Here is a 15351-nt window from a genome sequence, read left to right on the forward strand (position 1 = left end):
GGGGTAGCCACAGCGGAATGAACCGTCAACTATTCCAGCATATGTTTTATGCAGCAAATGCACTTCCAGTCCCAACCCAGTATTGGAAGCACTCATACACACACACACACTATGGTCAGTTTAGTTTCTCTAATTCCCTTACACCGCATGTCTTTGGACTGTGGGGGAAAGTGGAGGACCCGGAGGAAACCCACGACAACACGAGGAGAACATGCAAACTCCACACAGAAATGCCAACTGACCTAGCGAGACTTGAATCAGCAACCTTCTTTCAGCGAGATGTAAGTGCTAACAACTAAGCCACCGTGTCACCTGAAAATTCAATACCTATAAAATGTATTTATAATAAAGGTGCTAAAAATGTACTCTCCAAGTGGAAATAAGTTGACCAGATTGTCTTGAAAAGTTTAATGATTTTTTTTTTGTCAAAATATTTTGTTTAAAAATAAATATTAGAAAACGAAGATATCTTAAATATGTAAACATATATATATGTATATAAGGTACTTAGGTATTAGGTATTAAGTAAAATACATACATATACTATATATTTGTGAAGGAAAAAGTATATATAATATTTAAATATTAGTAGGCTAAATAAATATATTCAATAAATTTGTGAAATAATAACAGCAGCATTGCTAAGTTAAAATAGAAAACAAAAATAAAACACAAAGTATTAATTCGTTATTAATTAATTGGGCAATAAGGTGGCTCAGTGGTTAACACTGTTGCCTCACACCAAAAAGGTCGCTGGTTCGAGCCTTGGCTGGGTCAGTTGGCATTTCTGTGTGGAGTTTGCATGTTCTACCCGTGTTTGTGTCAGTTTTCTTCTGGGTGCTCCAATTTTTCAGGTTTTCACTTTTTTGGTTCCATAGAATAAAGGAATTTGGAACAAAATGAGGATGAGCAAAGCAATTGATGACACAATTCATGTGTTTACTGTAATCCTGTGTGTATGAGAAAGAGAAGAAATGTTTATCCAACTCAAACAAAGCCAATAAACCATCCTGCTGCTTAATTTTACAATAAAAAGAAGTTATTAGGATAAATATGCTACATCCAAAAGTACTTTCGGTTCTTATTATCCAACAGTAATTTAAAAATGGCGTTTTTATACCAACAGTTCATGGTAAATTTACCAGCAGTGTCGTAAACTTGATTTAAGAGCGCCACAGCCTGTAATCCCTGTGTATAGAGCGCCATCAAGTGGATATATTTATAACACACAGTTGTGCCATTGCTGATCTGTTGGATCCCATGCACAAAACGCTGGGCACGGATTTTTGGATTTGTCAGTAGGCCTCAGCTGCACACTAAAGCTGTTAATTTGGTCTTGTTAGGTTAGACTACATCATGGCCTTTGCGCGAGGAATAAAGTTCAATTAAGTTCAATGTTACAGCTCGCACGAGTCTTGCCAAAGAGACAAATCAACTGCCAAACGCTTTATTAAGGTGCCAGTGACAATCAACACATGATTGAGACAGGAGATAAAGCCACTTGGCCTGTTTTTATATTGTCATGTCCGTAAAAATCGAAAGTAAAGGACAGTATTTGGTATGTGATTGCAGTTTTTCTCAGTCGCTTTGGTGCATTTTTCAGATCAGAATTGAAATTAGCAAAACAGTAAGTGCATTTCTCAATACAACATGTACAAATAGCAAAACACCATGGATTACCTGCAAAAGCCAGTCATGATTACCTTGTTCAAAATCCTTAGTTCATCACAGAAAATTAAATGTCTGTGTCAATGAACATGTCAGTGCCATCAGAATGATAAGTTCTTGTGTCATTGTGTTTGGATAAGACAGTCAAATTACATAGGCATCATATTGTCAATATGACTATGTTCTGAAGGGGTGTTCTGATGTAAACTATGGCTATTTATTTATTTGTTTTCTGAAGTTTGTACTGTAATTTTTTGGCAAATCATAACATTAAGAGGAAAAGACAGCACTTCATAGCACAAAGAAAAAACTAAAGTAGATATGTGAACACAGGACAATCTCCTTTGAGATGCTTGCATCTTCATTAGAAAAAGTCAAGATTCACCTGGGAGAAAATTTACCAATTGTAGACAAATTTAGGAAAAAAGTCTAATGGAAACGTTTGGAAAAATGTATTAAGACAACTCTGAATGAATACGGCTATACAGTACAGTACGACCAAAAAGGGATAGATTGGTATCTGACCATCTTTGTAAGTCACTCTAAATACATCTGAATAATTTAGGATAGTTTGCTTTATACAAGTCCTGTAGTAGAGAACGTATATGAGTTCCTAGATAGTTGATGCCCTCTTTGGGTTATCTAAGCTACTCTGTTTTATCACCCTTTCTGGTATTAGATTTCCAATATTTAATGCTTTAGTTTTATTCCAATATTTAATGCTTCATTTATATGTTAACTTCATAGCCCAAATATTGGACAAAATATGAAACAATTTCTTTGAGTTTGGCTATTGTTAGTTGTCGATTGGATAAAAACAGCAATACATCGTCAGCATAAATTGAAATTTTATGCTCGACTCCCCCCCATTTAAATACCTGTTATCACCTTGCTTTCTCTTATGAGCTGTGCTAGTGGTTCTAATCTTACAGCAAATAGCAGAGAAGATAGAATTTCAATTCTGATCTGAGCAATACCTCATGCTGTACTTGTTCTAAACTTTTATGAGTTTAAAAATAAACAAAGAAGATAATTTGAAGAATATTGGAAACAAGCAGCCATATATTGTAAAACAAATATATCTGTTGAGTAACAGTTTCCGTATTTTGTGATTCACAAGTGTTTTCCGTTTATTTACAGTTATGAATTGCATTATGGTAATTATGGTACAGTGTATACCTTGATCTCTGCTATGTCGACTGATATTGAAATTTCAACTGTAGAGTTAATAGCGAATTTTATTGATATTTTAGTAGGTTGAAATAATATAACGTAGAAGAAAAAATAAAAATAAGTCTGTAAAATAAGAGAAAATATACTGGCATTATTACAAGCTTTTTGTACCATAATATAAAGCCGCAAAATTACTTTAAACTATTAAAATATTTTTAAAAAGTCACATTTTCAAACTTTTTTAAAGGTTTTAAGTTGTTGAAAGATAGATCAAGGTCCTATAATGCAATTCAAAAGCATAAATAAATCTGGAAAAATCAAAAACATCAATCACAAAAATGTGAATGACTGCCAATTTAAAGATATTTTTTACAGTGTAGTAGGAACAAAAAATACTATAGAGTCAATAACTGCCAGTTTAGTTCAGATGCTCAAGAAGATTTGTTTATCAAACTTGTTTTCAATAAATAAAAATAAGAGGATGACAACATAATAAAACATAAATAAATGCAGAATGAAAGAAGAATTTGCACCTTTAACAGTTCAAAATTATGCATGTCTGTTTTTGTAAATGAAACCTACTATCCAAATGTACAAAGCAGATGGCTAAGTGAATATTGCAGGAGAATGATTCGACACCTCAGAGTGTAAAAGGCGGGTGACAAACAGCTGACAAAGCGCTGTAAACTTTAACATTTTATGAACTGCTCTTCACTTCACCTGCACTCCCATGATGACAACTTTGTCTTTATTTGCATTATATATATATATAAATAAGATGGAGTGAGATATTTTCCAGTTCTTTAAAGAGTATAAATTAAAAAGATGCATTATTTACAAAAGAATAGATCTATTTAATTTTCATAAAAGCACAACATATTTACAATATAAAACATATGTATGCATATAACAAAATATCTATTGTACATGTAGTTTTCTGTTCTTTCTCTGTACAGCATGGTAATATATATCATTCACTGACTCGGTGTCTTTGGCGCTCAGATAGCCGAGGATGGAGTTTCCAGCCCAGAGACTGACCCCTGCTAGACAGAAACAGAGCTGTGGGCTTTTCCACGGAGATGTGGTGATCTGGGTGTGGAGCATGAAGACGACAACAGCCAAAGTCCCCTAAATAGGAACAGATTTACATGGTTAATCGTGCGAAATCATATGGAGCAAATAGAAAGAAGTCATATGATCTGTATTGTGTGTTGTCCTGCATTTTTGTCAGATTGATCACAAATTGAGCACAATAAATAGCGTAAATGGGGTCTGAAATGTTTTGAGCTTGTCCGCTTTTGACCACTTCTTTCACTGCTTTCATAGTGTAGACACTCACATAGTCAAATATGTTTTAACAGCCACAAAAGTCTGCCTCCTCTCAGCGTATTGGCCTATTTCATAAATATTATGGGATGTGGTGTTGAAACATGAAGGCAAAAGTTTAATATAAACCTGTAAATATGATATAAAGGTGAAAAAAAAAAAGACTGAAAAAGCACAATGTTCTCTTGCTAGTGCAGATTCTAACACAAATCATCTGAGTAGTTTTGCAATTGTCAAACTAGGACTGCACAATATATCGTTTTAGCATCCAGTTTGTGCATCCGCAATAGTCACATTGCAGGGTTTGCTATGTTAAATTGGGATTATAGTTGACCAGGAGCCATAATCCAGAACATGGAGTCATTGGAGATTATTACCATAATGGAACAAATGTTACATGTTTTAAGGCCTATGACTGTATGAGCTTATTAAAGAGAGTTTAAACCATTTAGGCACATTTAAAACTTGAATTAAAAAATATTTGATTGAATTATTTATACAATGAAGATGCCATGAAGTGCAATTTTACTTTGATTATTCCATTTCTGTACCTGAATTCTTACCAACTAGAGCTTTTTAAGTTATCTGGTGTAACTGTATTCATATCGCAAAATACTGTATATCGCAGAACAACAAAGCATCACAATGTCAGACTTTTCCAATATCAGGCAGCCCTACGTCAAACCATCATCAATAATGTAAGCTTATTTAGATCAACAGATTATTAAAAGCTCATGCATATACCAATTACAGACTTTGGCCCTCAGGAAGAAATCAGGAAGGTGGTTAAAAATGGACAAAATGGTAACACTTTACAATAAGGTTCATTAGGTAATGCATTTACTAACATGAACCAATCATGAACAACACATGTACAGCATTTATTAATCATAACTGAACATTTACTAATGCATTATTAACATCCAAGTCCATGCTTGTTAACATTAGTTAATGCAGCATGAGTTAACATGAACTAACAATGAACAACTGTATTTTCATTAACTAACTTTAACTAACATGAACAATTACAGTAGTAAATGTATTGTTCATTGTTTGTTCATGTTAGTAAATGCATTAATTAACATTAACTAATGAACCTTATTGTAAAGTGTGACCGACAAAATAATCACCAGGTGTAAACGGGAATGTGCCTCCTTTCACTACTGGTGATCTGATTGACCAAAATGCAAGTTAGAGTAAACAAGGCCAATATTGTGGTGATCATTTGTGTTTTCAATGTGAACATTTTTCCACTATAAAATTTTTCACACAATTTGTGCAAAATTGGTTCCAATCAATCTGCTTGAAATTGCAATGTCAAAATTTGACTGTCAACGTAAAATTTTGTTGGTGTTTTGTAAGTGTTTTAATTCTTTTAAAAAAAACGTGCAAATGAAATGATAGGTATAGATTGCTCCGCAAGGTAATTTGCTTATTTTCTCAAGTTGATGATATATTTAAGAAAATAATCCACCCATGAATTTAAATTTTCTCGCTATTTACTCACCCTCAAGTGGTTCCAAACCTTCATCAGTTTCTTTTTTTCTGTTGAACACAAATGAAGATATTCTTAAGAGGAAAAGCAAATACTATGGAAGTCAATGGTTACCGGTTTTCAGCTTTCCTCATAATATCTTCCTTTGTGTTCAACAGGTGAAAGAAAATCAAACAGGTTCGTGACAGGTGAAGGGTGAGTAAATAATGACAGCATTTTCATTTTTTCGGTGAACTATCCCTTTAAATACATACTTTATTTGAAAAAGAAACAACTACATGTTTGTGATGTTGTTTATGGATGGTTATTCAAACTATGAATTAATCAAACAGACAAATCGTGTTGCCAACAGCCAAGTGGGACTAATAATGCTTATAAGAAACAGAATGCTTAGCATTTTACACAGACTAGAAATGATGCAATAATAAAAAAAATATGTTAAACACTTTCTGCAGATAATGCAGGTTAACCTATTGTGGTATTAAATAAAATAATAACCTTTTAAAATAGCATTATATGGCATTTTCAAATCTTAATGTTATTTAATTTGCAAGAAATACTAACAATTTGGGCATCATGATGGCGCAATGGGTAACACCATTGCCTCACCGCAAGAAGGTCACTAGTTCAGGCCCGGGCTGGGTCAGTTGGCATTTCTGTGTGGAGTTTGCATGTTCTCCCCATGTTCACATGGATTTTCTCTGGGTGCTTCGGTTTCTCCCACAGTCCAAAGACTATAGGTGAATTGAATAAGCTAAATTGGTCGTAGTGTATGTGTGTGAGTGAGTGTGTATGGGTGTTTCACAGTGTTGGGTTGTGGCTGGAAGGGCATCTTCTGGGTAAAACATGCTGGATGAGTTGGCGGTTCATTCCGCTGTAGTGACCCCTGATTAATAAAGGAACTAAGCTGCTCAGAGGAAGTCATAGGTACATACAAACATTTGTTTTGGGAATGTCCTGAAGTAAATAATTTTTGGGATAATGTGTCACTGACCTCAAAGGAGATACTGGAATCAGACATACCATGTTGTCCTAAGCTTTTCCTTTTAAATAATGATTCCTCTTTTGACTTTTCTTTATTTGAGAAAAAAATCTTATTTTCTGCTCTAACAGCAGCTAAAGAAATATTAGCTTTACGTTGGCAGCCTCCACACTCCCTGCACCGGAAACACTGGATGTATATGTTCTTGGACATCGAAAATATGGAACTGTCTGTGGCAAGGATGCATGGCGCCTCACCAAAAATTATTACTTCATGCCATGGATATGTTCAATAACTAAGATAAAAGATATGCTTTCATTTTTTTTTCTTTGCATTTTATTTAACCTACGTAAGAGTCCAATGTATCTCTGCCTTTGCTAAAAACGTTCCTGTAAGAAGTTAAATGCAGATTTATTCAGATAAATTATGCAGATAATTTTTTTTATTTACGTTTTTCATTATTCTACCTTTTTTACTTATATATATATATATAGGAGCCATATTACTTTTCATTTAATTATAATGTTTATTTGTATACTGATTGGTTTGGGTTTCACAGTGACGTTTTATGTTTTGGTCACGTGGGCATAATTGGCACCTGCTCGAACATATAAAGCGCGTGCACAATCACACAGGTGAGGAGGAGAGAAGGAGAGTGGGGTAGCCGTATTTTTTGTTGACCGCAAACAGCAGCGCAAACAGCAGCGCAAACCAAGCAACGCAAAACTGTATCACAATGTCACACGCAACAATCATCACACCAACGCAATAATCGGCACCATACAAAACAGGGGTCTGTTCTTCGTACGTGGATTACTCAATTAGCTGGATTTGGATGTTGACGATTTGACACGATCCAGGATCGTTTCGTTCTTCAAAGCTGATCCGAGAGTTGTTGTCATAGCAACAGTTCTGCTAGGTCAAACCTGATCGGGAGCAGGTTCAAATCATATAAACAGGATTAGATCGGCTCAGTTCAAGCAAAGATAATACAGAAAGTATGTTCCGAATTCTGATATTTTCTTACAGTAGTAGTTATATACACTTGGGAAAATGGTACATATTTTTTAAACTATATATATAAAGTTATAGTCATTAATAAAATAAATTAAGTTATACATATTAATTAAACATGCAATCTGCACCCTCGAAATGAAAGTACAACTGCCACCTGGTGGTGCAAAGAGAAAACTTATTGATATGAACTTTTTAGATCGCTTTAGTACAAACTGTGTATAATAAAAATGCACAATATGTGACTTTTTAAAGCAATAATACATTTATGCAGTCATAAACTTGAAAGTTTATATGCTGGTGATTTGATGCTTCACAAAAGTTGCAGACGCCTTTACCAATATGAAAATACTTTTGTAAACAACCAGTTATTCTTTACACCGATTTAAAAACGGCTACTATAATAAAGAAAATATTTTCTAAATGTGGAACTAAATACATTGATTTGCATTGAAATACATGATGAATACACTTGACACATGAAAGTGGAAATTGCAGCTCACAACAAATGTGGAAGGTTATTGCGTGTCATATTTAACAAGCCGTTTACTGCTAATTTGATGTAATTTTGCTCACATGGATAATTGAATATTAATCAGATGATGTCATTACGCTGCTGTGCCGTCAGCCAATCGTTGCATTGCTGATCATGATTTCGAGGATCGATAGATCTGTCCTTCAGCGATCTCAGATCAGTTTATCCAGACATTCTAATCTGATTCGCAAACTCGTTTGAAGAACCAAATTAGCGAGAGATCAGTTATCAAGATTAAAAGATCCAGGATCTGCCAAATCATCTTAGATCATTTAAGCGAGGTACGAAGAACGGACCCCAGGTATTCAAAGACACAAATTGCTGTATTGTTTTTTCATGCTTCAAGTTACATAAAGTTTTCCATATAACATCTTGGGCTCAGTGTCTCTGTCTAAAGCAACCCGCGCGTCACAAATATAAAGGACCCTCACTGCCTCTCGAGCGACTTATAGGAGGCATCAGGAAGTCGCAATAATATATTTTTACTATCATTATTATTCTCTCTCTTTTTGTCTTTTGTTGTGATTTATTTCCTTTTTTGTTAATTATTTCGCCAGGGGTGGGTGGGGTGGGGTAATATTAGAAAATGCAGTTGGTTGGAATCCTTGTATGTATGCAAGATTATTTTGCACTGTTAAATAAAAACTTGATCACAAAAAAAATGAAATAAAGGGACTAAGCCGAAAAGAAAATGAATGATTAAATACCGACAATATGACTTACCACAGCTCGGCTGGTGAAGACAGACACCTCATTGGTTCCCATTTGTTTTTGAGTGATTAAAGAGGCAAAACTGTCTCCAATCATCATGGCTCCAAATGCACGGGTTAGATGAAGATTATCCTCAGATCCATGAATCTACAATGAGTAAATACACATTATGAATTATACCACCATCCTTCTCACAATGTAACCATCTTTCTGCAATACTTCATATATTATCCATATCAAACAGTTAATTGGAATTATTAGATTGTGTTTTGTAGATGTTTTTACCTGTGACCCAAGAAGCCATCCTGGAAAAACCAACCACATGAGGCCAAAAATGAAGTTGGCAAAAAAATCCATTTGAAGGAAAAACCTCTGGGGCCTGGTGAGCAGTTCAGATGGTTTCAAAGAGCCTTTCAACTGACTGTGATCCAAGATCAAAAGAATCAAACTGTTTAGAAGAAAGAACAAGAACACCGCCACATCCACCATGGGAAGCTGGAGAGGAAAGAAAAAAAATCAAGAGCTTATTTTTGTGATGCTTATGGTTGATGGAATTGTAGCAAACATTTTGTTTTATGGCTAAGGGCACTGTGCAGATGCTGGGGCGACACATTGGCTCAGTGGTTAGCACTGTCGCCTTACAGCAAGAAGGTTGCTGGTTCGAGTCCCAGCTGGTTCAGTTGGCATTTCTGTATGGAGTTTGCATGTTCTCCCTGTGTTGGTATGGGTTTCCGCCGGGTGCTCCGGTTTTCCCCACAGTCCAAAGATATAAGCTATAGGTTAATTGAATAAACTAAATTGCCCATAGTGTATATGTGTGAATGCGAGAGTGTATAGATGTTTCCCAATATCGGGTTGCAGCTGGAAGGGCATCCGCTGTTTAAAACATATGTTAAATAAGTTGGCGGTTCATTCCGATGTGGCAACCCCTTATGAATGGGGTTAAGCTAAAGGAAAATGAATGAATGAATGTTCAGAAGTGCCTTGATAAAATGCACACATAGCACACATCAAGTTTTTATGTTACATACATGTCTAGCATCTCTTTCTTGAATGCGTCCCTCTCGACAGACTCCTAATAATGAAAGAAAAGCCTGTATAAAAAGACATATAAGATGTTAATGTAACTCATAATATAAAAAGCAGTAAAACCTAAAATAAAGATTTAATATAAGTGCAACATTTAAACATTCACACACACACCCACACACACATACACAAACAAACACACAATTGTTTAGGCATCACTACTGTAGGTTTTGGTGCTGAAGAAATATCTAATATCAAAGTTTAATAACAGAAGTCATTTTGAGGCTTTTTTTACGATAATATTGTATATAATTATATATAACTATTATTTTTAAATTATTTTAAAGCATTGACTTAGATTAAATTTTGGGTTTGATGTGGTTATGGTCTTTACAATCTCTTATAAATAATTGAATTAATTAATTGAATTGAATTCATTGCATGCTTGAAAGAAAAATTTACAAGCAAACCCAAAAATGTATTAGAATAAGTGATGTGTCCAATTTCATTATGTTTAAAAAACTACTTTTAAAATTATACTACATATACTGTTTCGTTAGCAACATCCTTTTTATGATTTTAAAATACCAATCATCTTGACAGCATTAAATTATACCTGTTGATTTTCTGTTTTACCAAATATAACCACACATTTATTTTGCTATTGTTGCACGTTTAAGTATTCTCACCTAATTTGTAAAAATTTGTTTTATTGGTGCCATCTAATAAGGCATGTATAATTCAGTGAAACTAAATTTAAAACTAAATATAGAAATAAGCTGTAATCTAGTTGCATTAAAATATTATACAAATAATGCAAAATGTAAAGAAAATAAATGCAAAAAGTGTGTTATTACACTCACCACAAGCCTTGACAGAGCATGCGCAGAAAGAGAAAGTTGATGGTTGCTTTTGAAGAAAATGAACTTCAGATTACTGGCGACCCACACACACACGAGAGAGCGCGTTACCTCAAACTGCGCGCTCCCGTCACCGGCGCTGTCCTGCAACACGAGAGAGTTACGTTTTTACCTTAACAATAGTCTCTGATAAGACGCCAAATAGATTACAAGCCCTTAAAATTCAATTAAAACATTCTGAAACTTCATAGGTACGTATTGTAACGTTACACACAAAAACATGCCTTTGCGTTCAATATCGAGAAGCGCGTTGCGTTTTTATAACGCGCGTCAAGTCAAACGCTTCCCAATGTGTTGTTATGAATGGACTAAAGTTCACTTTTGTACTCTTTGGTTATTTCACTTCACAACTAACGTTACAGCATTTTCAGCAGACATTTTCCACACAGAAATAACAGCACAACATATAGGCTATTGCATAACTGCATGACTTCAAATAGGCCTACAACTCACCTCTGAGGAAAACGCCAAACTGGAGCACGTCCGATACGCGACGCACAGTAGCAGCCCAAACACGAGTTCGGCTGAAAGGACTTGACTTCCTATTACTTTCACCTTGTTCGTTTTCATGGTTGGTGCAGTCCGACCTGGCGCTTAAATGAGAGATTTCAGTGTGGCGAGGAGCAGCATTTGTAGCCCGCTGCCTCCAAAGCCCTCATACGTCAAAGTGGCCCTTACACAACCTAATTATGAAACCCACTGGAGGGATTCCTCCTCACTCCTGTTAAGTAACACGGTGCTGCTCCGGGCGACTCAGTGTTTTTCTGGCTGCGGCCACTTTCTACCGTGTTACATAAAAATCAACGGGGGTAAAAACGTGCGGAATACGGTCTGCGTTTGTTGTTGGACTCAAAACATCGGAGGATACAGATTTTCAGGAGGTTTTAAACACTGCAAAAAGGTTTTTCTTATATAGAGTACTGCCTTCTTTACTTTTGTCTTGTTTATAGTGCAAATATCTAAAATCGATCAAAATTAAGTTTTTTAAGTGCCCTTAAGGTTTAGCACGATATTTTTTTGATTAATTTATTTCGATTGTTTTAAGAAAGAAACTCACCTAATTTTGACAATTCAGAAAACAAGACAATATTAGTTGTTTAGTAAATGCTTCTTCATTTCTTCAAAAATTTAAGATATTTGGACTAGAAACAAGTCAAAAACTCAAAGTAAAAATATATTTATAGCCTACTTTTTTTGCCGCGAACTTAACATAATAAAACCTCAAAATCTTATATGTTCTATATGTAATTTTCTAATAGTATTTTGGCCATTTTTAATTCAGTGTTTCACCTTGTTGGTTTGGTTATAACAAAAAAATAATAATTTAATGAAAGAAATAGGCTACTCTTCAGAATCAAGGCTGCTAAAACAGTATTTAATTCTATAATAACACTCATTTGTGTGTGTTTTTTTTTTTGAGACATTTTTTGTCACTTTACCTTCCACCATGCAACAGAGATTTATAAATGCATTTGTTGTTGACTTCAAAACATTGGAATATAGAGATATTCAGGAGGTTAAACTATAGCCTTAAATGTTTTATATCATTTTTCAAAACATTTAGGGCCATTTTAATTTAAAATGTTGTGTTTCACCTTATTGGTTTGGTTGTAACTCTTTAACAAATTTTGATAAAATGTAGCCTAATTAAATAGAAAAAAATAAGCTGCTCTTCAGAATTAAGGCTGCTAAAACACTATTTAATTTTATAATTATTTTGATTCTTTGAAATATTGTCTCTTTAAACATCCACCAAGTATTAAAGGCAGCATTATTTACAAATGCATTTGTTGTTTTATTCAAAACATCGAAGGTTAGAGATTTTCAGGAAGTTTTAAACTTAAGATATTAAAACCACCAAGCCTTATGTTTGTATCATTTTCTAATACTTTTTAAGGCCATTTTTATTCAGTGTTTGTAATGTTGTGTTTCACCTTGGTTTGTTATAAAATATAACTCTTTAACAAAAAATTATTACCTCAAACGTTTAGTTACCCTAACTTTTTTGGTTTTACAGTGTACTAAACCACATTATTGTTTGTTAATAAGGGCTTTCTTTTAATTTGTTTGTTAGGGGCTCAAATACATTTTAAACCATTCACTGGTTATGCATTTCAAATCCCCCCCCTGCTCGTTCCCTGCTCGTGAAGCATGGTTTGCATAGGAGCTACAAATTAATGCTAAAGGTCAGGTGTTTAGTTTAGATGTTTAAATCACTTAACACAAATATGAAAGATGTTTCACCTACTCACTCACTTTCCTTTATGCTTTACAATATTAGATTGTTAAAGCATAAAATGCATTATATTATTATTCATAAAGTTTCACATTTATTTTTTTAGTCATTAAGGGAAAACTGTTATCCATACATAAATCATCTACACGTTTATTCATGAATTAATAAAATATATAACTCATAATGTACATATTATTCATTCATTCATTTTATTTTTGGCTTAGTCCCTTTATTAATCTGGGGTCACCCCAGCGGAATGAACAGCCAACTTACCCAGCATGTGTTTTTACGCAGCGGATGCCCTTCCAGGTGCAACTCATCACTGGGAAATATCTACAGGTGCGGATAGGTCATCTGGCAATTCTGGCAAATGCCAGAAGGGCCGGACCATTTTTTAAATGTGGGCCGGTCAGTTTTTTTTTTTTTTTTTATGTATCGTTTTTACATACAGGCAGCTTTTAACTCTTCCAAGATGTGAATATGATGATGATGATAATAGTAGTAATAATAATAAATGTTAAGAATTTGACCCAATCAGCAACGGCCGGCTGGTTTCGAGATGAGCCGACCTAATCCGACCTAATCGATGGACATAATCAAAATCTGGCAAGAATGTCAAACAAACAGTAAGTGCAACACAAGCCAATTGTCTGAGATGGACCGTAAAAAAAGTAAAGGTGGTGGCGAAAAGTTCAGAGAAAGCAAAAAAAAGGGAACAACGCAGTGGCGTTGTGGGTAGCGCTGTCTCCTCACAGCAAGAAGGTCGATGGTTTGAGCCTCGGTTGGTTCAGTTGGTGATTCTATGTAAAATTTGCATGTTCTACATGTGTTGACGTGGGCTTTCTCCACATGCTCCGGTGTTACACCAAATTCTGCGACCGTCGTATTCTGTGACTCTAGTAGGCGCTGTTCTCACTGTTTAACTTAAACTCGCTCCCACAGGCGGACTGGACACGCAAAAAGCGTACATACTCTCACGTGAACGCGCTCGGCGCCCGTACACATTATATGAGCGCGTCAATATATTTCATCGTTCTCTGTTTACTATTATTTTTCTTGCCTTTGATATATAGATGTTAAGTTTACATATATTTAACAGCCTATCAAGGAAAGCATTTTACTATAATATGACCAGTACAGCGATAGATTCTGTCTGTCTGTCTGTCTGTCTGTCTGTCTGTCTGTCTGTCTGTCTGTCTGTCTGTCTGTCTGTCTGTCTGTCTGTCTGTCTGTCTGTCTGTGTAGTTTGTCTAGTTTGCCTCGTTAATGCCTCGTTAATGCACCCAGGTTGCGTGCGCTGAATAAATTGTTCAATGCTAGTATCTAATCCCTCGTATTTCACACAGAAAAAAATAATGTTCTCCAAATGCAAACAGCTTACATGATAATAAAAAACTACAATTTTGATAATACATACACAAATAATCTACTGAAAAAAAAAACTAATTTGAACATTAAACCGATAATGAAAAAAAAAAAAAAAATATATATATATATATATATATATATATATATATATATATAATTATTATTATTATTATTAATAAAATATGATAAAATACAACACGCATGGTTCAATCAAATGGTTTGTAATAATGTTTCTGGACAGTTTTGCTCTCTTTCTTTTTTCACTGCGTACTTGCATCTTTCAAAATGATATACAAGACTTTTTAATGCTCTTTTTAGTATTATTATCGTATCCATATTAAAGGACTATGTGTTAATTCATGCATAAGTATATAGATCTACACCATGGTTTTGTTTTGAAGTTTTTATTTGGTCAGCAAAAAACAATTTTTTTTTTTGCTTTAATTTCTAGCATTAAAGATAATTCTACACCTAATTTTATTTCAAGTTTATGCAGATTATTTTTTTCCAAAATGCCAAATTACAGTCCTCCATGCATGCCAAAACAGTTAGGAAAACCAATATAACTACCTTAAAAATACATATATAAGTGTTACCTGACATAGCCAAAATAAAAATAAACAAAAAATGCAAGACTCTTTCCTGTCTTACTATCTTTTTCAAGTTAGGATTTTTTTTTAAATCACACAACAGAAAATGTATGACACATATAAAAAAAGTGTTTTGTTTCATCACAATTTGTTTTAAAGAGGTCTTACACAGTTGTGACAAGACTTTGATTTACTGTGGACAGTCTCTGCAGTTTGCAAATAATATCTCTGTAATAGACAATGACAGGAAAAAAATTGCCATGAGACTGCTGAATGAATCTGGTACTTTGTTTTTCACTGCATA

The 15351-nt window shown here is 34.4% G+C and overlaps 1 long non-coding RNA gene and 1 other non-coding gene across 2 annotated transcripts in view; one reads left to right on the top strand and one right to left on the bottom strand.

Moving 5' to 3' along the window:
• LOC147842593 (uncharacterized) overlaps positions 1-15351 on the top strand; it is a 195838-nt gene that overhangs the window by 57749 nt on the left and 122738 nt on the right. The gene's annotated exons all lie outside the window — the stretch shown is intronic.
• Positions 3568-11554, bottom strand: si:dkey-104n9.1. The gene is made up of 6 exons (XR_015497647.1): positions 11307-11554; positions 10797-10937; positions 9936-9998; positions 9190-9399; positions 8917-9051; positions 3568-3969 (listed from the first exon to the last, which is right to left on the bottom strand). It is a non-coding gene; the product is annotated as a si:dkey-104n9.1 (transcript).

This window comes from Danio rerio, chromosome 8, assembly GCF_052040795.2.
Source record: "Danio rerio strain M-AB ecotype USA chromosome 8, GRCz13ab, whole genome shotgun sequence".
NCBI lineage: Eukaryota > Metazoa > Chordata > Actinopteri > Cypriniformes > Danionidae > Danio > Danio rerio.